The sequence below is a fragment of the Danio rerio genome, chromosome 6 (assembly GCF_049306965.1).
Source record: "Danio rerio strain Tuebingen ecotype United States chromosome 6, GRCz12tu, whole genome shotgun sequence".
In the NCBI taxonomy this organism is placed as follows: Eukaryota; Metazoa; Chordata; class Actinopteri; order Cypriniformes; family Danionidae; genus Danio; species Danio rerio.
Window position 1 is genome coordinate 6,918,257 of NC_133181.1, and position 25,840 is coordinate 6,944,096.

Genomic DNA, 25,840 nt, shown 5'->3' on the forward strand with positions numbered 1-25,840 from the left:
AAAAGTGGCCGTTACAATGCAGAATCGAACCAGGCTGAATGCAAATCCTTTTAGAGGCCGAGCACATTAATACATTTTGATTACAGATTAGACATTTTCCTAATTTAGAATGTGCATTCAAACTAAACAGGACCGGTTTTTAATTTTGTTTTGACTTTAATTCTAGGGCTCAGTTACGACTGCATTTGCTGTGACTTTCGTCATTTGGAAAAAGAAGCTAAATCTTGACATCCATGGCCCCCATTTGCATCAGTTCCGATCTTTCTGCTCAAAAACCGCAAATTTGTCACCACTTCTGTTCCTCCAGCCTTTCAAAAGAGTCTCTGAGTCACAGTGTGAGGAAAAAGAGAGGCTCTGTGTTCATTTGAGGTTCACGGGTCTCACAGAACCAGCACATGGCTCGGCTTTGCATCCCAATTTTTCTGTTATATTTATAGAGCGTTCGCGACTCTGGATCTACAGAGGCAGAGAGCATGCACATTCTCCCCTGGCATGAGTCTGTATGAAGGGTGAGCTCCATCTGCTCCTGAAGGATCTGCTGTAATCAGGTGGTGAGAGAACGGCCTCTCCTTCCCCACTCATCTCTGATGCACTCAGTGGGACAAGAGCTGTGCCTGGGCAGGTCCTATTAATGTCAGCTAGCCTCGGAAAGAAGATGAGAAGCGCAAACACACAATTATTTGTGTGTACATAGTGGAAAAGATGCGTCTCCCACAAATGAACTAGGTTAGGGGATTGTAAAGCGCACACCATGCACAAATCTACTTACTGTGTGTGCCTGTCACTGCAAATGTAATTTAGGTGAACCAAATGACATCTTGTGAACTATTGTTTGCCCCTATGAGACCGGCATGTTGTGTATGTGTGTGCCTGTGTGTGTGCATTCGCATGCGTTTTAAAAGCTCCTAACCCATTTCACTCCCTAAACAAATCATGCCCGGCCAAGTGCTTAGAGAACTGGAGGAAAAAAAAAATCAATCAGGCAATTATCTTGATTCATCCCGCCATGTCCCAGAGTCCCTTTCTGTACTGAGAAAAGGCACAAAGAAACATTTTGTTGAGTTGAACATCATATTGGCCATCAGTAATGGGTAATGCTGAAGTGCAGACAAACAGAGAGAGAGAGGGAGAGATGGGGGAAAATGGCTGAAATGCTGGCTGTTGTTAAGGGTTATATAAAGTCTCAAATAAAATGAACAATTAATTCAATTTCAGATATTTATGTTATATTGTTTAATAGAAAAGTTTTTTTTTTTTTTATCTGATGTAGCTTGTGCAGTTTTCAACCTTTGCCAAAGCTGGCAAGTAACAGCTTTAAAGTTTGCATGAACCGGAAGCTGTAATCACTTATTTTGTTCCGCATTGTGATGTAGTTCCTAAAGAAACTGAATATTAAATGAAAAAAACCAGTGGGTGTGGCTTGTGTTTTTTTTTTTTTTACTGCAAGCTGATTGGAAGAAGTAAAGTTTCATTCAGAAACCTTTATTTCTGGGTGTGTATGTTAGCCATGCTCAATACCCAAGACAGTTGCAGACATACCAAAATGAGAATAGTCATTCCCGGGTGAGAGTGTCGTGATTTGCGGGAGATTGCAGGAGTTCTGCTATGTAAATCATTTAAAGAGTGTTTAAGGGGGGGTGAAGAGTGAAGAGGGATCCTGTGGTGAGGGGTGAGTAGGGTGACTTATTCAAGTACCGGGAGGGAGACGTGCAATTTCCTGGAGATTATCACTCGTTTGCGGGCATCCAGGAGTCTTCTGCAAATGCATTGAACTTGCTTTAGAACTTACATTAGAACTTGCGTTAGACTTGGGATGTCTGCAGATGTAATGTGAGAATTTACCTGAAAAGAAACAGGAAGTGCATTTTCAGATTTTAGTTTTAGATTATAAGGGCAAATTATTTTATTTTTCTTAATGACATGCACAGATTAATTGTTTACCGCAAAACTAGCAATGTGAGCTGATTGGAAGAAGTAAAGTTTCATTCAGAAACCTTTATTTCTGGGTGTGTATGTTAGCCATGCTCAATACCTCAGACAGATGCAGACTACCCAAGTTGAGAATAGTCATTCCCGGATGAGAGTGTTGTGATTTGTGGAAGGTTGCAGGAGTTCTGCTCTGTAAAACATTTGAAGAGTGGTGGTGGGGTGACGTATGTGAAGACTTGGGGGGGGTGTTGACAGAGTGTGCGTGACGTGTCTGAAGAGTGAGGAGGGATCTGGCAGTGAGGGGTAAGTAGGGTGACTTATCTGAGGACCGGAAGGGAGACGCGCAATTTCCGGGAGATAATTTTCGGGAGATTGAATACCACAAAACTAGCAATGTAAGCTAACAAAATCATATGGTTAGTTCTGATTTGGCTAAGACTTTGTATAAGCCAGACATACCAAGTATGAATTCCATGTGATTACCAGGTATCATATTACACTGTATGGGAATATCATATGCGATGTTCTGTAAAGCCAAAGCTCATGATTCATGTGCTCACACTGTACAGTCTGTACAGTAAACACTGAGCTCTACTCAATTGGTTCGTAGCTATGATTCAACTCTGTCATTCCCTCATGAGGGCCAAACATGTATACCATGTCAGGAAATTTAGAAAAATATTAGCAGAAATGTAATTCCTTAAAAAATAGTGGAAATGGGGATAGAGAATAAGGGAATTTGGCCAGGACACCAGCATTACATCCCTACTCTTGACAAGAGCCATGGGAGTTTTAATGACCACAGAGTCAAAACCTCCGTTTAATGTCTCATCCAAGACATTTGGATGTGATATGAACATTTATAAATCTACACTTTGTATTATATCATCTTTTCATCAAATTACAAAACTTAATAAATAATATTAATTACTGCTTATGCTTTCCCAGAAATAGGTTCCAGCTGGAAGGGCACCCGCTGCATAAAACATACGCTGGATAAGTTGGCGGTTAATTCCGCTGTGCAGACCCCAGATTAATAAAGGAACTAAGCCGAAAGAAAATGAATGAATGCACGGTATTTGTAATGCAATGTCTATGGACGGGACAGCAATTTTGATGTTGTTCTCTCTTCTGGCTGCCGTTATCAGTCACACACTATTTTTCTAAATATTGTGGAGTTTTTCTTTTATAATTTGAGCAAATAGGAATCCAAAAAAAAAAATCTATCCCTAATTGAAACGGTAACAGTAAACATTACCATGAAAATCTTAATAAAGGCATAAAGATTCTCAGAGAACGTGTTCTGTGTTCTCGCTGTCTCCAGAGTTTGTTCTTCCCAGGTAACTTGGCAAGATCAGTCTCCACAAGAATGCAAGTCTGTTCTTAGCGTTCTTATAATTAAGAAACAGCCCAGGTGTGTCTTATTGGGGTTGGATTTAAAATCTGCAAGACACCGGCCCTACAGGACCAAATTTAGGCACCCCTGGATTACAGCCTAAACCTGTGCTGTTATTCATTCATTCATTTTCTTGTCAGCTTAGTCCCTTTAGTAATCCAGGGTCGCGACAGCGGAATGAACCGCCAACTTATTCAGCAAGTTTTTACGCAGCAGATGCCCTTCCAGCCGCAACCCATCTCTGGGAAACATCCACACACGCATTCACACACACACTCAAATACTACGGATAATTTAGCCTACCTAATTCACCTGTACCACATGTCTTTGGACTGTGGGGGAAACCGGGGCACCCAGAGGAAACCCACGCGAAGGCAGGGAGAATGTGCAAACTCCACACAGAAAAACCAACTGAGCCTAGGTTCGAACCAGCGACCTTCTTGCTGTGAGGCGACAGCACTACCTACTGTGCCACTGCCTCGCCCCCTGTGCTGTTAGTTGACTCCAATTCCCTCCTCCAGAGACTGGTATCCTCTGCAAAACCTACAGCACATCCAAACCTCCTGTCTTGGCAAAACTGGAATAATACGTAAATATAAATAAGTCAGAAGCTGATGTTTTATATTCATCAACCAGTACCTTCCACTGCAAATATTTCATAGGCACTGTTTCATTTTCTGCTCTCTGCACATCCTGTAATGTTCTTTAATCCTTGCCTGATAACTATACCACACAGATGAGTTTTTCAGCATGTGATTTGTGCTTATTACCAAGAACTAGCATACACATATATTCCAAGCGCACCTTAATGTCCTAAGGGTTTATTGTTGGCGGAGATAGTTGGATCCCCAAGCCCCCCTATGGATTTGGCTACTGGTGTTGAGCGAGTGCATTAGCAGGTGAGGCATCCCATCTCTGCATGTATCTGGCTGTAAAACGAAATTCAGCACAGGCCTTATCAGCTGCACGCTGGATGTTGACCGGATGCTACAGGACTGCGGCATCTTTAGACCCCTTTTCTTCCTGCCAAGAGACTCCCAGAGCTGATCAATACTCTTATGCTTTTTCCCCAAGATTATAGCATTCCCAGATATCAAATCTTTGTAAGGGGGCTTGCTTTTTTTAGGCTACGAAACACCCCCGACGGTGCGGCTAAAATGATTCATTGCACATATAAAGGGGACAGCCCTCTAATATTAATCACTGCAGATAGAGGGCAAAAAGATAATTGGTTGCAAAGGCAAACTTATGGGGAGGGGACATCAGGGAGACACTATCTTTAGTCAGAGATAGAGGCGAGAGCATCGAGCGAAAACAAGCTGGATTATCAACAGATGGGGTGCAGAACTTGCTTTTATTGCACCTTGGCTCTGCGTTTATCATTGCTGGATGTGCAGAGGTTAAGTGGATTATAAAGGGCTGTTCACATTGACAATGGTTTAATCTATATAGGTGGTGGCTGGTTGAAGTTCCTTAGCTGGTGAATGGTAGGCGCCAAACACTTTTAGAAATAGATAGGTACAGTACAAAAGCTGTCACTGGAGCAGTACCTTTTTAAAAGGTATATTTTGTAAATAAAGCATAGGTGTCAAACTCAGATCCTGGATGGCTGCAGCTCTGCACAATTTAGTTACAACCCAAATTGAACACACCTGATTGAGTCCTTCAGGCTTGATTGAAACCTACAGGTCAAGCTGCGGTCACACTGGACTTCACACATTCATACGTATGCAAATGCATCAGACCGGAAACGCAGGCTTGTGCGTCAAGTTTCACAGATCGATGCGTTGGAAAGTTTAAGCTTGGTGAATTCTGACCTGCGAAATCTCATTACTTGAGTGCATGAGACCACTCAAGGATCAAACCATGACCTCTCTGGACAGAAATTTAAAACATGGACCAATCGCTTGCTTTTTTGTCTAATCATCTTGTTTAATCCCGCCCCTTTTCGCAGAGACAAAAGACACAATTTTGCAAGCTCAAACTCTAGCGTGATCGCAGCTTTAGTGTGTTGTTGCAGGATTGGAACTAAACTGTGCAGGGCTAAGGCCCTCCAGGAACTGAGTTTGACACCCCTGAGCTAAAGAGTCTATTACGGGAACTTAAAGTTACAGTATGTTAGTACCTGAAAAATACAGTAGTGTACCTTAGTAGTGCCTTAGTACTGTAGTGTACCAAAAATATAGGTACAAATATTTGTATCCATTATGGACCCTTTCAGGTGCAAAAATATAACTTTTTTAATTCCTATAGCATGTCTTTGGACTGTGGGGAAAACTGGAGCACCCAAAGGAAACCCACGCGAACACAGAAAGAACATGCAAACTCCACACAGAAATGCCCTCTGACCCAGCTGGCACTCAAACCAGAGACCTTCTTGCTGTGAGATGCAATTGTGGCCCCCATGATATAAGCCTATAGAAATAAACGTCAAAGATACTAAGTACTTTAAGTACATGCATCTCTGCTTAAGAAAGTTTTGATATTTTGTACTGAAAAAAAAGAAAAGAAAAAAAAACATAATGAGCAAAATATGTCATTTTTATTTGCAATTTAGTGCACACAGATTCACAATCATGTCAATGTTGATTTGCAGGCAGAAAATAAAATATGTTCTGATTATAATGAGTGGATTTTGCCATGTCAACTGTTTTCCTGAAAAAAAATTATTTAAAAAAAAATTATTTTAAAAATATTAAATAAATATTTTATTTCAAAAATAACTAAGGATTGGAGAATTTGATTTGGAATCGCTTGCCTTGTTCAAACAGCAGACAGCTTTTCATGGATCAGTTGAAAACGTGAGTTGAAAAATCATTTTTGAATTTATTGAAAAATAGATAAAAGTAGAAAAGCAAAAGTAAAGAGATGAACAATAAAATAAAAAGTGTCATAAACTCAAATAAATGTCTGTGATTGGTTAATTTGGTTGGTTTGATTTGATTTGATTTGATTTGATTTGATTTGATTTTGTTTGATTTGATTTGATTTGATTTGATTTGATTTGATTTGATTTGATTTTGTTTGATTTGATTTGATTTGATTTGATTTGATTTGATTTGATTTGATTTGATTTGATTTGATTTGATTTGGTTGAGTTGAGTTGAGTTGAGTTGGTTGGTTGGTTGGCTGTATTAAATTGAATTGAATTGAATTGAAATGATTGGATTTGATTTGAATTTATTTGGTTGGTTAGTTGGTTGAATTAAATTGAATTGAATTGAATTGATTTGATTTGATTTGATTTGATTTGATTTGATTTGATTTGGTTGGTTGGTTGGTTGGTTGGTTGATTGAATTTAATTGGTTGGTTGGTTTGAATTGATTTGAGTTGGTTGGTTAATTGGTTAGTTTGAATTGATATAAGTTGGTTGGTTGGTTGGTTGGTTGGTTGGTTGGTGGGTTGGCTGATCGATTTGTTTGGTTGGTTGGTTGGTTGGTTTGGTTGATTTGATTGATTGATTGCTTGATTGATTAATTGATTGATCCTTTTAGGGCCTTTTTTAGGTAATTTATCCATTTATTCACCCATTTATCAGTCACCTTGACATTGCCTGAGAATCTTTTTTTTTTTTCCTTTAAGTATTTTTGCAGAGTGTCTTCCAAAAAGTGAGTGACATGTTCTTTTTTTCCCTAAATTTTGGCTTACCATTCTTTTAACCTTGTTCATCTCCCTGCTCAGCTAACAGCATTAAGGCGGTTCTCCTCTTGTCTAAGCATTCGTTTCTTTCTTTAGGATAAAAAAGGAGCTTCTGATTTAGGAGTTTGAAACCGCCATTGTTACAAGAATAACCTAAATGACCTTGCCCAGACATCACAACGGCTATTTGACAAGTATGATGAAACAAGACAGAAGGATGAGGAGAACACCTGTGGAGCCGAGAGGAAATAACAAGAACTGGAAATGACAGCTCTGGTCAATCAAACGCTGGTAAATTAGACAGAGACCCGTACAAGCACACAGTATGGGACAGCTAGTTTCGTTACGGAGCACTGACCCAACCGATGGGGACGGGAGATCACACTAAACCCCATGTAGAGGGACTTTTAAGCACTTGTAATTCATCTCACTGTGTGTTCTGTGTCAGATGAACAGTGTCTTACTTGCTTTTCCATTCCTGGAAAAGACGTGATGTGGAGACAATAGAGTATAAGAGCAGACTCCCCACAGCAGTTTGACACCGAAGTCACGCTTCTAAATGCCTGAATGTCATTGCATTATATCATAAAATATCAAATCAAGTGGCATGATGCTTGACCTTTTTCTCATTTTGTAGTGACTTTTAAGCAGCTGGTTTCAAAGGTGATGTTTAATGGATGTATGAAGTCATGCAGGTGTCCTACAGACTAACCATTTAACATTTAATCAAATGAATGACATCAAATTAATGATGGTTTTATAGGAGATATGCTATACAAGACAGAGATAAAAAAGTATCTACACATTAATAAAGTTAGCGGTAAAAGAAACTGATGGACTCTACCAATGGACTTTAATATATATATACACAAGAGTTCTGTCTGGTCCTTTAATCTGATTGGATAATAGCCATGTGATAATGTTAACTGGTAAGTGACATTCTAAGCCGATCTCTCTCTTTTGTATGTTGTAGTGCTGTATTCATAACATAGTCTGGTAGTGGTTTTAGTAGTAGTAACAGTAATAGTAACAAGTATATGCTCTACTTTGGCTTTTTCGGGGGTTGATTATTGTGATATCCCGATAGTAACATAGGCTCATTCTGAAAACGTAACTTTTATAAATTTCTGGAGATCACAAATTATGTCGCCAGAAGTATGTATGGCTGCATTTTGTCTTTAAAATGAACGCTACTGGCAGTAGGAAGCCATTCCTTTTTGCGCTACTAGCTGAACTCTTACCTTTGTATGGACAGCTTTCCCACGGTTACCAGTTTGTCCAGTTAGCTCGCCATGTACGTCGGTGGACTTAACGCAGTTCGAGTGCAGTAAAGAAAGGTTCCAGAAAGCAGGTAAGACAAAAACAGAATCAACAAAATAAAATAAACAAGTAAATAACAGGGTGAGAATGTGGTTAAATCTGAAAATGTGGTAAAAATTAGGCGGGGGCTTTTCTTTTTCTTGATTGCTTTTTAAAATTGTCAGTTGAATTTAGGCTAGTGGGTGGGCAGGTCAATCTGTGCTTTTAAAAACTCTTTTGGTTGGATTTAAGGAAGGAGGAGGTTGGGTCAGTTGATCGGTCAGTCAGTCATTTAGTCAGTTGACAGCAGCCTCTGGTGGATCTACGTGAGAACAAAAAATACAAAAACGATTAGGCTCCTGACACGTATTTTGCAGTCTCCAGAAATGTATATACAGGTACGTTTTCAGAATGAGCCTTGGATGTCCGATTGCAACAGAGAAATCCTGGAAAATGTTTCGTGACTGATGGCATTAATTGACTAGTCAGCCTTATAATCTTAAAATGTGAGCAAAATCACCTGTTTTGTCATCACTTCAAACATTACGCTAGAGAATCATTCCAATACTTGCTGTAAAGTGACGTTTGTGAAGAAGCAACGGTTTCTGCTGTTTTGACATCAGCTGCAGATGTAAATAAATGGTGGAAGAAAGTAATTCCTTGTACAAAAGTATTTTTAGACACTCCATGTTTGATTTTCTTTGTTCTACACTCTATTATGTCATCAAACTGTTGTATAAATGCAATATCACACTTGTAGCACTGCAATATGGCTGTATATCATCACTGGTGGGACACTTAGCCTGTGGCCTTACACTAGGGCCAATATACAGCCATATCGCACTGCTACAAGTGTGATATTGCTATTACATACATATATATATATATATATATATATATATATATATATATATATATATATATATATATAGATAGATAGATAGATAGATAGATAGATAGATAGATAGATAGATAGATAGATAGATAGATAGATAGATAGATAGATAGATAGATAGATATTATCAATCAGTATTTGCATGTATTTGGTCTATATAATTATTTTTATATACATTTTATATACAAATATACAATACACATTACATTACATTTTTAATTCTACTACATTTGCATGTGTTAATTTCACATTCAAGATAATTCTATCACAATTAATACATTTTAAATCAATTTTAAGATGATAAAAACAATGTTTATTAACATTTATGTCTCCACTCAAAGTTCAGTTCCTTATCCTGAGGGGAATATTTTAATAGGTCAGGCCAAAATGCTGTCCGGTTTTGTCTGTGAGGTTTTGTTAAATCCTCAAGAGAGGCTCTGGCGTCCTTCTGCCTTCCCAGCAAATTATCTTGAGAGGATTACGCATCTTCCGCAATATGTCCCCATATTCCTCGGCCGCATAAAAATACACTCCGTAAACCTGTGTATTGGATTAAAGATTTCCCAGCCTGTGCTGCAATAATAGGGTGAGAACGAGAACACAATAAATGCCCCGGACGGCTGATGTAGGACGCCACATTTAAAATGCATTTGTTGCACGATTTCTCATGAATTCTGTTTTGAAGCCAGGCATTGGGGAAATAGTCCGGGAGCAGATTGCAAAAAAAGAAAAAAGAAAAAAAACTGAGCTTAACATTTTTTTTTTTTAAACATAATATTACATTGGAAAATCCCACTGTAACATCTGATTGTTGCTTGATCCAAGTATGGGCTAAATATTGCAACTTTGCATTTTTTTCCCCCAAAAGAGCTCACTTGCAATTAAACAACTAATTGGTAGCATGTTTCTAGCATGAATAATCTAGAATTAGTATGTTGTTCGTATGTGTATAGTAGGAATTAGCATGTTGTTAATTTTTATAACATGAATCTGCAAGTATGTTGCTAGCATGTTCAAGTAGCATGTTGTTATCTGATTTATAGCACAATTTTATATTGTTAGCATGTTTCTTGCTTATTGCCAGCATATTTTATGATGAATTTGTATTTAGCTAGCACAATTTAATGTTGCTTATTTTTAGCATAATTTATAAGATGAAGTAAAATGATTCTAGCACAAATTAGCATTTTGCTACCAAGAATTCGGTTCTACTGTCTTCCTAGCATGAATTAGCATTGCTAACATGTTCTTGGTTAGTTACTACAGTAGAAGACTGACAGACAGACATAGTATTTTTAATATGAATTAGTATGTTGTTAGTATGTGTCTAGAACAGGTGTGACCAACCCTGTTCCTGGAGATCGACCTCCCTGCAGATTTCAGTCGCAACCCATATCAAATACACCTGCCTGTAATTATCAAGTGCTGTTCAGGTCCTAATTAATTGGTTCAGGTGTGTTTGATCAGGGTTGGAGCTGAACTTTGCAGGAAGGTCGATCTCCAGGAACAGGGTTGAGCACCACTGGTCTAGAAGGAGTTGTTCAATTTTTATCATTTATCATTATTTTAACTATTGCTAGCATGTATAAGCAGCATTTTGTCATCAGGTTTAATGTGCTATACATTATTACATTGTTAGCATGTTTGTTGAATGCCAGTGCATTTTTATGATGAATTTGTATTTAGCTAGCATAATTTATTGGATGAAGTAAAATTAGCATTTTGCTATCGTGAATTAGGTTCTACTGTCTTCCTAACATGAATTAGCATGTTGATAACATGTTCTAGGTTAGTTACAGTTGGAGACTGACTGACTGACTCACTCACTTACTCACTCACTCCCTCCGCACCTGGATTTGGGGATCCTCTGCCATTCCTTCTTGGAGATCTTCTCCAGTTCTGTCAGGTTGGATGGTAAACATTGGTGAACATCCATTGTAGGTCTCTCCCGAGATGCTCAATTAGGTTTAGGTCAGGTAGGTAGGTAGATAGATAGAGACAAACATACAGACAGAAAAACAGAACATCCATTTTAGGTCTCTCCAAAGGCGCTCAATTGGGTTTAAGAGACGGCTGGGCCATTCAAGAACAGCCACAGAGTTATTGTGAAGCCACTCCTTCGTTATTAGATGGACGGAGTTAGATATATTTAACTAAATAATTAAATAAACATAATATTGTACTATAAAATCTGTCAGAGCTTGATATAACCATAGACTAAAAATACTGCAGCAGCTTTGCCTTTGGAATTATCATCTTGTTTTGAAGACATTTTTAATACTTTTCCCCAAAACAGAGCTCACTTGCAACTGGATGTAGCAAAGTGTTCCCTTTGTGTGTCAGACATGACAAACTAATTATTAGTCATTGTGAGTTTTAGTGGGAGCAGATGGAAGCGGTTTGCTCCAGGAAGCACTGGAACGGCTCCCCTTGTGTGCTGCCGCCTTTTTTTTTTTTTTTTTTTTTTTTTTTGGAGTGTCACAGGAATAAGCCTCACAGGACGTTGTAAAAGAGAAACAACTGGGTGGCAATGATTTCCTGTAAGCACCATGTAAATGTCATAGTCTGACATATATTTACATGATGTCACATAAATCATTGAAACGGAATGTGCATATTAAATACATGACACAGCATCTGTGGTGAATCTACTGTAACTACTGTGATTCGACTACAAAACAAAGTTTGGCGGGATGTTCTTTCCTGTTGGATTTGGCTGCATAATGTTGTATACTGTACTTGCAACATACAGCACAGTGGAAGTCAGAATTATTAGCCTCCTGTAAATTCTTTCCCCAATTTCAGTTTAATGTAATTAATTTTTTTTTCAACACATTTCTAAACACAATGAGTTTTTAAATAATGGATTTCATTTATTTTTGCCATGATGACAATAAATAATATTTTACTAGATATTTTTGACACTTGTATTCAGCTTAAAATGGAATTTAAAGGCTTAACTTAGTTAATTAGGCAAGTTAGGGTAAGTAGGCAAGTCATTAGCTATGTTTCCATACACAGATGCAAATTAACTCTATGCGAAAAACTGGAATATCGCATAAAAGGCATGCAAATAAATCAGCGTTTCCATCCAAATATTCAAAAAGAACAAAATTGTAACTTTCTGATTAACTGGTGGCAAATACCAACAGTAAAAAACAAATTTGCTGCGGTAGTAGAAGAAATTCTTGCGTCTCAGAAGATGATTGCTGAAGTGCAATCAATGTGCGTTAGCGTTTAAAGGCCTGAGACGCAGAGCACAGGTGCTCTAAAGTTTTCTGGAAGTAATTAATAATATAATAACACTAATGCTGAAATGGTTAAGGTATTTTAGAATGACCAAAACAACATTTCAGATGTTTTACAATGTGCTCAGCCTGCTGTTTTTTTTCCATTCACACACATTTTTATAATCACATGATGTCTAAATCACATGACTTTTTTTAATGCACATACTGTAATTTGTTCAGTAAAAGTTTTACCCTCGTAGTTTATGCGTATCTTTTGTTATCGAATAAAAAGTTTATGCAACCAAGTTATGCACAGATGTTTTTATGTGCCTTTGCAAAATTTATGTGCTTCTAGGCATTTCCATCAATTTCTTTTTTTTTTTTTTTTTTTTTTTTTTTTTTTTTGCTTATCCAAAATGTGCATAAAAATAGGTTGATAGAAACATAGCTAATGTAAAACAGTGGTTTGTTCTGTAAACAATTGAAGAAATAATATTGACCTTAAATGGTTTTAAAATATTAAAAACTGCTTTTACTCTAGCTGAAATAAAAGAAACAAATATAGGAAATACTGTGAAAAATTCCTTGCTTTGTTAAGTATTATTTGGGAAATATTTGAAGAAGAAACAAAAGTTCACAGAAGGGCAAATAATTTTGACTTCGATTTTATACTGAGCATGACATGTTGTACTAAGTGATTGTTTACAGCAACCTAAATATAACCCAAAATTAGTTCATTCATTTTCCAGCTAGAACTTGAACCAGTGACCTTCTTGCTGCGAGGTGACAATGCTAAACACTGAGCCACCGTGCTGCCTATAACCCAATATGTACCATGTAAGTGTTGATTGTGTTCTATTTGTGCTTCAACAGTTTTGCTGTTTTGTACACAGCTATGTTTAGCACCCTTTGTCCATAGACAAGCATGCATTCTACTCCACAGAGCCCTCAGTGGTATCTGATGCTCCTCAGAGGAGGTTTCACATGTTCGGTAGTGATTAAGCTGGAATTTGGGCAAAATATCCAATAATCCAAAACGCCTCTCATAGATTCCCCACTGAGGTAAAGCACAGTCACTGAAGGAAAGGTGGGATGCCTTTTAAACATTCTCCAAATCCCGCTTCACACACACACACACACACACTGCCTAATACCGATACAAATGAGAACCGAACACATGATTTCAAGCTAATATGCAGCCATTGTCCAGTTGCCAATGTTTTGTGACAGGAATAGAGCAGCAGGCTTTGGCTTGAGAGAGACTGGCAAGTTCTATTGTTCGCTTATCTCTTTCCACAATTGGTCTTCATTTTTGTTTGAGTATGTTTCCTTTTTTCCTTCACCCGTTTCTCGAGGGAAACAAATAAACACCTGTAATTCATTCATTGAGAGGAAATCGCCTGCTCCTCCTTCTAAAATGTGCTTTTCAATTTGTATTGCTATGAATAGAAGCAAATTATGGAGCAGTCAGTAATTTATTTTAGATTCTAAGACTCTTTTGTATCATCTGTGGTATCATTGAGTTTGGTTTATTGACCGTCTGATGCATGTTGCACGTGGTACTGAGCTCCAATCACACTGCAGCAACCTTTATTAGTCAGCTGACAAACAAAATGTTAATAAAGTTCTTTTGTGAAAGAACTGATCACTAAAGAGTTCTCCAGGTAAACATGCTCTAATTTACATTTGGTCTAATTGAGCAATAAAACGAGGAAGCATCGGGAAATATTAAATTAGCAACTAACTTAGCTAACTGGACAAACTGGTAACAGCAGGAATGCCGCCATTGGGATGTATGTAGTCAACTGGTAAGCATGAAAAGGAACAGCTTCATACCGCCGCGTAGCGTTCATTTTAATGACGAAATGCCACTATACGTACTTCTGGCTACATAACTCGCGATCTCCAGAAACGTATAGAGGGGGACATTTTCAGAATGGGCCTGTGTTGGTTATATTCAATTCAAGTTTATTTGTTTAGAGCTTTTCACAGTAATTATTGTTTCAAAGCTGCTCTACAAAAGGTGAACTTTATTGCATTACAAGCAAACTGGAAAAAGTTAAGGTTATTATTTATCATAGCTTTATTAGTCACTAATAACTAATTATCTAGTAACGTATCGCTTTTAACAGTTATTACATCTAATAATAGTTAACTTACAGCTTTATAATATAAGGGGATGTCCTTGTGTACATTGTGTTTAATGAAGTGTACTTGTGTTTTATGTGTTCATACAGTATACTCAATGCCTTTGAATAACAACCTGCGGATTACTTGCAGGATGACTGATGTACAAAATTATTTCTGCTCAATACTGACAGCAAAGCTTTGTGTCGCTTTATGATGAGACATGAAATCCATCGACTTTTTTTTCTTGGCTGTGGTTGCTCACATTCGATATCGTCTTTGTTTTGTGCCAATTGATCCGATTGAAGTTCATCGCAAGGTGAGGCCTACACAACCAATTAACGGCATAGTCAGGGAGGAATCTGTTTTATTGACCTTTTTTTGTCAAGATACAGGACATCGTCTGCAGATCCATTTAAGTTTAGACCAGGAAAGGTGGTGTGGGTGATTTGATAAGCGTGTTTAATTCGGGTGACTTTCCATGTACGGCAAACCCAAAATGACCTCCGTCACTTTGGCTGCTTGAAGAACTGAAGCTTTATTCTGAATGCACGTTAATGATCCTATCAGGGGGTAAACATTGAATACGTTCACCAAAGACTTAAAATATTTTAACACAGCAAAGCACATAAGAACATTAATTTCAAGTTGGTGAAATTGTAAATGCATGCTACAGGTTTCATTATAAATGAAAATGCTTTATTTGTTAAATTAAAATTCCGATGAAATTAACTTCTCGCTGTGTATCTGAAGTATAGTTTACTTAAAGGGATAGTTCACCCAATAATGAACATTTACCCACTACTGACTACTACTTGGACCGGAGGTGTGCAAACTCGATCTTGTGTCAGTGTCCTGCAAAGTTTAGCTCGAACTTGCTTTTGCCAGTATGTTTCTAGCATACCTACAGGCCCGGATTGGCTAATCTGGAGGAACGGGAGAATTCCCGGTGGGCTGGTTCATTTTTTGGCCATAAGGGCCGGTGTCCCTAGCTGCTTGCACTCTCTTTTTTCATTTATGTATTTATTTGACCATAGTTTCACTCTTTTTATTCATTATTTTGTCGCAGCGCCGCTCTTTTTATTTATAATCTCGCTGCCCCGTGAGCAAAATGCAGCCTGCAGGTTAATGATGATGTAACCATCATTCGACCCCAAACAGCAGCACCTGGTGAATGTACTATAACGAATAGTTAATAGTAATAAATATTACACCTGCTCAATGAAAATGAGATGATTAGAAATTTAAAAAGGGGTGAAAAGTTAAGCGATTGTGGTCCAGTGTTCAGCATATTGTGTTACGACCCTGCCAACCCGAGTTCGAATCTCACCTAATTTATTTATTTATTTATTTATTTATTTATTTATTTATTTATTTATTTATTATTTTTATTTATTTATTTATTTATTTATTTATTTATTTATTTATTTATTTATTTATTTATTTATTTATTTTTATTTTTATTTATTTATTTATTTATTTATTTATTTATTTATTTGTTTAGTTAATTAGTTATTTATTTATTTTTCATTTTTAGTGGTAAGAAATAATACTGTTTGGGTTACTTATGTGGGTGTACATATTTTATTTTTATTTTTTGTGTGACCACCGTTACAAAGGGCTTGATATCTATAAAGAATTTTGCACAGAATATAGATAATGCAGGAAAGGACATTGGATGTTTTAAAGAATAGTGTTGGAGATTTAGTTACCCTTTAATAGCTACCTTACCCTTTAATGTTCTAAAGCACCTGTTTCCTTGAAAAAGACGTACATGGTAGTGTCATTATTAACTGAATTGTAAATGATGTTATTTTAATATAGTCAGTCATGAATTGTGGTGGGCCGGTCTAAGGCTTGAAACTCCAGGGCTGAAAAGGAGTCCCACTCCGGCCCTGCTTACCTAGAAAGAGCTTGATTAGTTGGGTCAGGTGTCTTTATTTGGGGTTGGAGCTAAAATCTGCAAGACAACGGCCCTCCAGGACTGAGTTTGGCCACTACTGAAGTAAAGAGTCAGTGAATTAAAATGAGTTTTCAGTTTAGGGTGAATTATTGTTAGGTTAGATTTAGGTCGTGACGTCATGTGACCAAAATTCAATCCCAGCGTTTAAGGACAATGTAGCTTTGACATCCAATAACAACCTCAAATGATTTGGTTGATTTTAGGTTGTGATGGAAAGTGACCAAAATTCCACGTCAAGCCAACATCTTAATCTAACATCATATTGACGTCAAATTATAATGTGTCAAACCTTCCGTGTTATTAATCCCTTACTTGTTAAATTATTTTATTTTTTAGCATTAAGTTAGGATTGTTGGATGTAGGCCTATCTAAAAAAAAGCTTCCACCCACTCCCACTGGTCTGGATCAAGAAAGTGCTAAAAGCATATTTCACATATTGCTTTTGAACGCTGTAAGCAACTGTCAACAAAATTATGCCATGGTTGCAGTTTTTCTTTTAGACAGGTAATTACATGCTTTTGATTTGTTTCTGATAGATTTTGTTAAAGCAATGATGTATTTAGCCTCCAGTTGTGTAAACCCTGGCCCTAAAAAAAATAAACGTTTACATTGACTTTTATAGTAATGCTGTCTGCCTTGTAATGTTGAGAACAAGACACAACGTAACTGCGTACCATTGTTTTAATTGTATGTTCATGTGAAAATATATGATTATTAAATCAAATATAAAATGCCTACTAAATTATAGGAATAAATCTGAAATTTTGTTTGTTGCTCCATATATTTTGCTGCAATTTGCAGATGACACATCCAAAAGAGAGTGCTGTTTGTCATTTGAATCACCTGTTTGCTAAACCACAAGGCCCAAACCCAACCAGCAGCATCATGAAAACTACAACATACATATGTAAGCGACAGTACAAAACTACTACATACGAAAAGTGATTCATTCATTCATTTTATTTTCGGCTTAGTCCCTTTATAAACCATGGGTTGCCACAGCAGAATGAACCGCCAACTTATCCAGCATATGTTTTACTCAGCAGATGCCTTGCCTGTAACAACCCATCTAAGGGAAACACACACACAGTCACTCACACACACACACACTCATACACTCATACACTATGGTCGATTTTAGCATACCCAATTCACCTGTACCACAAGTCTTTGGACTTGGGAAACCGAAGCACCCGAAGGAAACCCACACAAACACGGGGAGAACATGCAAACTCCTCACAGAAATGCCAACTGACCCAGCCGAGGCTCGAACCAGCAACCTTCTTGCTGTAAGGTGTATGTGCTACCCACTGCACGACCGCGTCGCCCGAAAAGTGACTCAGCAAAACCAGTTTTGTGTTTTATGGGTATATTTTGGAAATAGCCAAAAATACATTGCATGAGTAAAAAAATCTAAATTATAGATTCATCTTTTAAGCCAAAAATCATTAGAACATTAGGTAAACATTACGTTTCATGCAGATGTTTTGTAAATGTTCTTCTGTAAATATATCAAATCTAGAGTTTTGATTAGTAATGTGCTTTGCTACAAATTAATTTATACTTTATCTTTGAAGGTGATTTTCTTAATATTTAGATTTTTGGAACCCTCTGATTTAAAATTTCATATTGTTGCAACTTACTTGTAAATAGTTGTGTTTAATATTGTAACTCTGGGGATCCCTAAACTTTGTGGGCCCTTAGAATGGTCCTAATTTTTCCCGTTAGCGGCAGCCTTGAGGCCGCTCAACATTGGCTCAAATATCGATAATGCAACTTTAAAAAAAAATAAAAACAAATAAACTGCCTTGCCTGGATAAAGGCAAGATTGAAGAAAAATTCTGGATATTTGTGTTGGGTCAAATATGGACAAACCCAACATAACTATCCAGCATTTTTTATGGTGTACATTAGTGCTGGGCCGTTATCGGCTATCAACTTTCACCTTGATATTTTAGCTCGGATGTATACCTGACCAGTGAGCCATCTGACAAAAAAAGTGCCCTTCTGAATCTAGTCAGCAGGATGCCTGACTTTAACTGCAGTTCGGCAGTTTCACTTTATCTCATTTCATTCAAATCCCCCTGACAAACTGAGGTATTCGACGCAAATAAGGAGTAAGGACTGGTCAGAGTGTTATGGAATTTACTAGCACACGCCAAATGGAAAGAAAAAAAACTTCCGCATTTTTGTGTGTGTGTGTGTGTGTGTCTGTGTGTGTGTGTGTGTGTGTGTGTGTGTGTGTGTGTGTGTGTGTGTGTGTGTGTGTGTGTGTGTGCGGTCCTTCACTGACAGCCGTGTGTGTGGATCTTGTCGGAAAATGGAACGAAAAGTCCTACATGACAGTAATAGTTTGATTGCGGTGTTTACTTCAATACTGCCACTAATATATGCATACTCCACATGACTTCATTCCATTTCTGTTTAGTTTAGTTATGACTTTAGTGAGATTAAGGTGATCACAAATCGGTTATGTAGGCCTACAGTTCAAAATTCATGTTTACTCAATAAACAGTTAGTAAACACAAGCACATCTTATTGAATATTATTTATTTTCCTATTTATCATAGTTGAACAGTTTCTCAAGCAGTTTGTGATGCATTATGGAAACAGGAGATGAGCCCCTGGTCTAATGCGCAACCTGGCTTGAGAAACCCGTTCTCAAATACTTATTATATGGGGGAGCACACATATTCTGAATGCCTTTAGCAGAATTCAAATGAGCCATTTTAATCTAGATTAATTCCGAGATTAATCTAGATTAAAAATATTAATCCATGCCCACCTATAATTTTTATTAATATATTAATATTTTTAATAGTTTAAAGTGATATATTATCTCAACTGGTGTTTTCTATTATGGTACAAAAATATTGCCAGTACATTTTCTGTTATTTTACAGACGTATTTCTCTATATTTTATCTCTTATACATTATATCATTTCAAACTACTAAAATGTCGATAAAAGTCACTTTGTTAAACTGTAGAGTTGAATTTTCAACATCAAAAGTCTACAGAGCAGAGATTAACATCCCATAATGCAATTCACAATCATAAATAAACAGAAAACACTTGTGAATCACAAAATACGGAAACGTAAATATTTTTTTTACAGTTCAGGCATGATTAGTCAAAAACCTTTTATTTTTTTTACATTTTTGATGCTTCTATGTGCCATTTCTTACATTATTTACAAAGTTTCTAGCAATTATTGAAGGAGATTCAGAATGTTGATAAATATTATTTTAAGATGGCAATGAGATGCCAATAATATGCAATAATGCATATAGTAAATAAATACAGACAATAAATAATCCATAAACTCGCATAAAACTGGCTTGCGTATACTTCCCGCAGTAAACATTGACTTTATGAGGGCTGTATTGCTATTACCATCTGTCTCTTGCTTTATGCATCTCTGACTCACAGCTGGATGCCGTACTCATTGGTGAGGGAACGACAAAGAAATATTTGATTGACATCCGCAGCTGTCAAGCTTTGGGACCACTAATGGATTCCAGGTCCAGGCTGAGAGAAGCACGCATACAGGAGAGCAGGAACTGTAGTGAGGGATTCTGGCCTACACCCCTCCAGCACCCTGCATTCAGCTTCAAGCCATACGCTGATGGGCTCGCTAAATTGCAGGGCTTTTTTTTACTCTTACAACAGTTTAACAATGGTTACCTACAATTGCATCAGCATGTCTTGAGGCTAAAAACCCTATATACATGAGCATCTTGTGCATGCGGTTCTCCTCTGGCGCTTTGGAGTAAAAAAAAAACGGTGGCTGTGATTTGTTTTGTGGCTGCCCAATAAAAAGTGATTGCCATAGGAGATTCATTAAAAACGCTAATCAATGCAGAGTGCCTTTATAGTGATGGTGCAGACACTGAACGATTCTAAATTATAAATGATCTAATTATAAAAGGTCCTGATTTATAAAAAGTAAGGCCCCAAAAAAGCATTCGGACAGATTTACTAACAGCTTGCACTAATGCTAATTCGGTTCTGGCATTTAAAAAAAAAAAAAAAAAGTACTTTCTGGAATTTCTAAAGACAAAAAAAGTGATGAAAATGTGTGGGCCTTTTTTTAAATGCATTTGTCTTTCCCTTCATTACTTTTTTTTTTTCAGATTTAGGATATATTGTGTGTCTTTACAAAGTGTCATTACCAACTACTGGCATTGCAAGGACAATACAGCATTTTTGTGTGAGGGAGGGAATGTTCTGAAAATGTCTATGAATTATTTGGATTTTTTTCTAGCCAGAAAGGTTGTTTTAACAAAAAATACTGTAGTATATGTAGGAAAAAAGGAATTTATTTTTGTTACTTTTGTGTCTATTTTTTATTAGAAAAATGTTTAGACTAATAACATATTAATCAATCTTTTTCTTCTGTATAATAGCACATGTTGACCTGACACACTTGCGCTTTTTCACTGTGCTGCGTACTTTTAGAGAAACTGCTGACCAGAGGGAATATATTAAAGAATAAATTTAGCGTTTGTTCCAGACTTCTGTCTGGACATGTCACAAGTTGTCATGACGCTTGTAGAAGTTGTGAAATATATTAAAGATGCACGTAATTGTTCAGTTCTGGTATGCAGAGAAGGGTTGCAGAAAGAGGAAGTATGTCTGGGGGTACAAGAGCAAAAGGACTGCAGAATGACTGATAAGTGACGTCAAGCCAAAACTTCACCTGTTAATATCAGTTGTGTATATATGCTGGAATCAGGAAATGTATGTTAGTTGCGAACCTCTTGAATGTAATTCTTGTATTGCATTGGGGTAACGTAACCCAGAGCTCTGTCATCGAATTATTCAGTTGTATCTAAATAATTACTAATATTTTTGGCATTGAAGAAAACACTCTCCAGACCTTTTCTTACTGAACACGCATGGAATTGACTTGATATTCCAACATATTAATGTAATGTTAAGCCTGTCAAATCTATTCAAAATCACAAAAACAATATTAATAATAGGTAATTACGCTATAAAAATAATACAATATTTATTAGTTCATTAATTTTCTTTCGGCTTAGTGCCTGATTTATCAGGGGTCGCCACAGTCAGAGTCCTTTTAAGGCAAGTCATTTCACTTGGCAGCTATCTTTGAAACACCTCTCAGGCAGTATGCTCGGGCATTCTGTCTGAATGGGGAAACATCAAATACTTTAAAACTGTTTGCCGTGCTTACGATTACATTTTTAACAAAAACCATTCCATAAGTTTAGTTTCTAAACATCCAAATCAAACAAAATCTTGATATTTTCAGGTTGCCCAAGCTAATGCTCATGCACACTCGAAAAGAACTAGATCACGACACCAACCTCATTTATGGTCGTTTTACACATTATTATGCTCTGAATAATGATTGTCTGATCACACTTCTTTTCTGAAGTAATTCACAACTTGATCTTGATGGTGTATCTTCTCCAGAAATTGACAGTTTGTGGGCGTTTGAGTAATTGCTGTCATGTGATGTGCGTTTGACAGGACGGATTGCACCTTGCATTCATTTTATAAAAATTACAAAACCAAAAAACCTTTGCCAAGTGCACTTATTATTATTATATACTATATATTATATATTACATTATTATTATTATTATTTAAAAGTACAGATTTCAAGCTTTATCTGGATATATTTCTTATGTCTGTGAAGCAAGTAGTTGCTGGGATTCTTATGCAAAAGCTCACCTCTGGTCCAAGCTTTTCCCCCGGAAGAACGCCAGTCTATAGCAATCCATAATTGGCTCCTGCACTAGTAGGCGGGGCTTCATTCGCCACATTGACCGTTACACTTTTCCCCATTCAAAACTATAAATGTGACATATCTTGTGTATTCGTTAGTCTTTAATGAATTATTATTTACTGTTATAATTTCCCAGCAGGCACATAACATCATAAGATGTTAATATTAGGTTAGATTTAGGTCGTAATGTCAGATGACCAAAATTCAATCTGTAGCCAGCGTCTAAGGACAATATCATTTTGACGTCCATCATCGACCCCAAATGACGTTGATGTTTGGTTGATTTTAGGTTGTGTTGGAAAGGGACTAAAATCCAGTGTCGAGCCAATATTTTAAACCAGGGGGCACCATTCATGTTCCTGGAGGTTCGGTGCACTGCATGGTTTACCTCAACACACCTTCCTGGGTGTTTTAAGTATACCTAGTAAGACCTTGATTAGCTTGTTCTGGTGTTTGATTAGGGTTGGAGCTAAAATCTGCAGGACATGGGACCTCCAAGAACAAGTTTGGTGACTCCCGTTCTAAACCAATGTCATATTGACAACGATATTTTGAAATGTCAAATACTGACATTTATTCATCAGATATGGCAACCAAAATGCAACATCTGATAGACGTCATAGCGTCCACACAACTTCAAGCTGTAACATCATTAAATGTTGATATTTGGTTGATTTTAAGTTGGATGTTGGTCATGACGTCAGCCTGACATTGGATTCTGACATTAACCCGATTTTCATTTCCTAACAAATTGCAATGTCCCTATGACGTTGGGGTACAATGTTAATCTGACATCATGTTGACATCCTGTGCCTGCTGGGATTATTCTGTGGGCGAGTAATAAAAAAGAGAAACTTTTTTCTATTATATGATCAGAGGCACACAGTAAAGGAAGATATATAAGACAATTTTTAAAAGTACCTTTAAAATAGCCACCATGCAATATTCTGGGAATGTTATTTCATGGTTTCCCCAATGTTACTACTTCATTCATACTATTTTCCTTTGGCTTAGTTCCTTATTTATCAGGGGTCGCCACAAGCGGAATGAACTGCCAACTTGTCCAGCATATGTTATACAGTGGATGCCCATCCAGCTGAGCCAACATTCCATACACAACGTTACTACTTGTGTTTTTAAAAGAAAATAACAAATGGAAAGCAAACCTAGAGTTAGGAATACAATATGTCTCTTCAGGAATTTGCCTAATCCTGTATATTAGAATTTCCACAAATTAAGCTTAAAACAAGCATTTCTTAACCCATTTTGTGCTTGACTTTTTTCCCGCTCTTTTTGGTAGATTGCCATTGGTCATTATAGAAATGATCAGCCTGTGATTATGTTTTAAATTTAGTCATTGTGAGTATAAAACACCCCAAGCATTTTTTTCAAACGCACTGACATTTTTATGGTATTGCAGTTTCACACTAATCTGGCACTTAAAATTGTAAAGTGTCAGAGCATTTTGACACATAAAAGTAGCCAAACCTTTTGCATGCACACAAAAAAAGAAGCATAAAATCATTGCTGCTTATTTTAGCTAAAAACCACCCGCCTGACGGAAATATAAAGCAACCAACTGCTGTTTAGTTTCAATCATAGCCGTTAATTTTAGATTTTTATGTAACACATTTCAGTTCTCAGCTTGGTTGAGTCTTAATTTTGTACAGTTCAAGTTATGTTCTCATTAAAATCATAGTTTCCCAGTGATACCCTTATAAAACACAGACATTTTAATGCGATTACTCTTTATTACAGACATTTCCGTGATAATTGCTTTTCACATTATCTGCATTTAAGATGTTGTTTCACTCCAATAATTCCCTGTTTCTTCATTCTCTTTATATTAGTTTGTTACAACTATTAAATTCATTGTGTAAAGTTATCACCCCAACTGTAAATCTATTGGTGTGCTCCTATTAAAAATCCACTTAAAATAGTTGTAAATGTTACAGTTTCACCTCTTAGCCGGTTTTGATTTTGTTTAAATGATGCCCGGTTGATGTTTTGACACATTTGAGATGTGGACGTTTAAGCAGATGAATTTGATACTCATAAAAAATGGTTCCTCCAAGCTATATACTTTTATATGTGGCTCTTTTATTTTAGCTTACTTTATTCCACTGCTGGTTTACGGAGCATCATTAAACAACCTGTCGGGCAGCTTGATTGGTTTGTGCTGCATATTAAACGATTTGGCTTTTACCAAACATGATCATGGGTTCTTATATTTAAAGCACACACAGTATTAATTTGAGAGGAGGAGTCCTTTAAATGATATTTACTGGATAGGGTAATGTATTGCATTGCTCACTGATAGCAATAAATCTCTCTTAAATGCATATCACAGTCACTGGACATGGATATCTATACAAACCTGTAGAATTATTTTCAAACTGTTTTCCAAAGTGATTTTCACTAAAACAAATAGAAAAGATGCAGATATCTCAGTGCCTATACAAAACAAACTCTATAACAAATATCTATATAAGTGCAATAATACAATTACAATTATATAAATTTACACTATAAAAAGTGGAAACTTAAACAAATTACTTTGACTTGTTACAATTAAATGAATTAAGTTAGACAAACTTAATTCATAACAGTTTTTAGTAATAAATTAAGTTAGTTGTTTAAGGTGTAACAGGTTTTAGTAAGTTATTTATGGCAAGAATAAGTATTGTTCACTATCAATAATAAGCAATACTTGTATTTGCCACAAGACATTAAAGTACTATTTTTATATTAAGAAGGGAAGGGAATTATTTTTACTTTCATAAAAGTACTTTTTACTATTATTATTATATTTTATTATTATTATCATGCATTGAATGATTTGTACTGTACTGTATGTACAGTTCCATTCTTGTTTTCTAAAATAAATTACTAAAACCTGTTACACCTAAAAGAACTCATTTATTTTTTACTGAAAACTGTTATGAATTAAGTTTGTCAAACTTAATTCATTTAATTGTAACAAGTCGAAGTAATTTGTTTAAGTTTACACTTTTTACAGTGTAGCTTGTTTGTCCTGCAGCGTTCATAAGTGCTCATAATAAAAAATTAGGGTTTGTTTGATGTCAGAGTACAGTACATTTTGCTGGTGTGAACTTCTTTTGGAATCTGGTGCACACCCATGAACAGTACCCGAGTCTGCCTGAAAGAGGTGGTCTAAGGTACAGTTCGTGCAAACTCTGGTATGGTTCACTTTTTATAAGAATGTAATCATACCAAACAATAGAAATGAACCGCCAACAGTACAACAAACTTTAGTTTTTATAACGTTAACTTGTGTGTATGTCTGTGTAGCACCTTGGTGACAAGCGGGACTGACCCAGTGCAAACAGTAATATTGTCTGCTTGTCTCCACCAAAATGGCTTTCGCAGACATCGTTTTGATAACAAAACTAAAAGGTTTAGTAAAATGCAATTGTCTCAATTTTGTCACTTTGCTTTCGTGGCCATTACCTAGCAACAGTTGTACACAAAACAGCAGCTTGATAATGCAAGCGTACCAGGGTTCAGAAAGAAAAAAAGACAATGTGAAAACAAACCAGCCGAGGGGGGACCCTGGAATCAATTGTAAAAGCACCCTAAGT

General features: G+C 36.6%; 1 long non-coding RNA gene across 2 annotated transcripts in view; it reads left to right on the plus strand.

Moving 5' to 3' along the window:
- The window catches only part of LOC141386170 (uncharacterized), a 197,707-nt gene that overhangs the window by 141,741 nt on the left and 30,126 nt on the right, over positions 1-25,840 (plus strand). Inside the window, exon 3 of one of the 2 annotated variants that reach the window (XR_012407606.1) lies at positions 7,062-8,949. The exons of the other annotated variant lie outside the window; for it this stretch is intronic. This is a non-coding gene — a long non-coding RNA (uncharacterized lncRNA). Of the gene's footprint in view, positions 1-7,061; positions 8,950-25,840 lie in introns of those variants that run through there. 2 annotated transcript variants of the gene reach the window in all.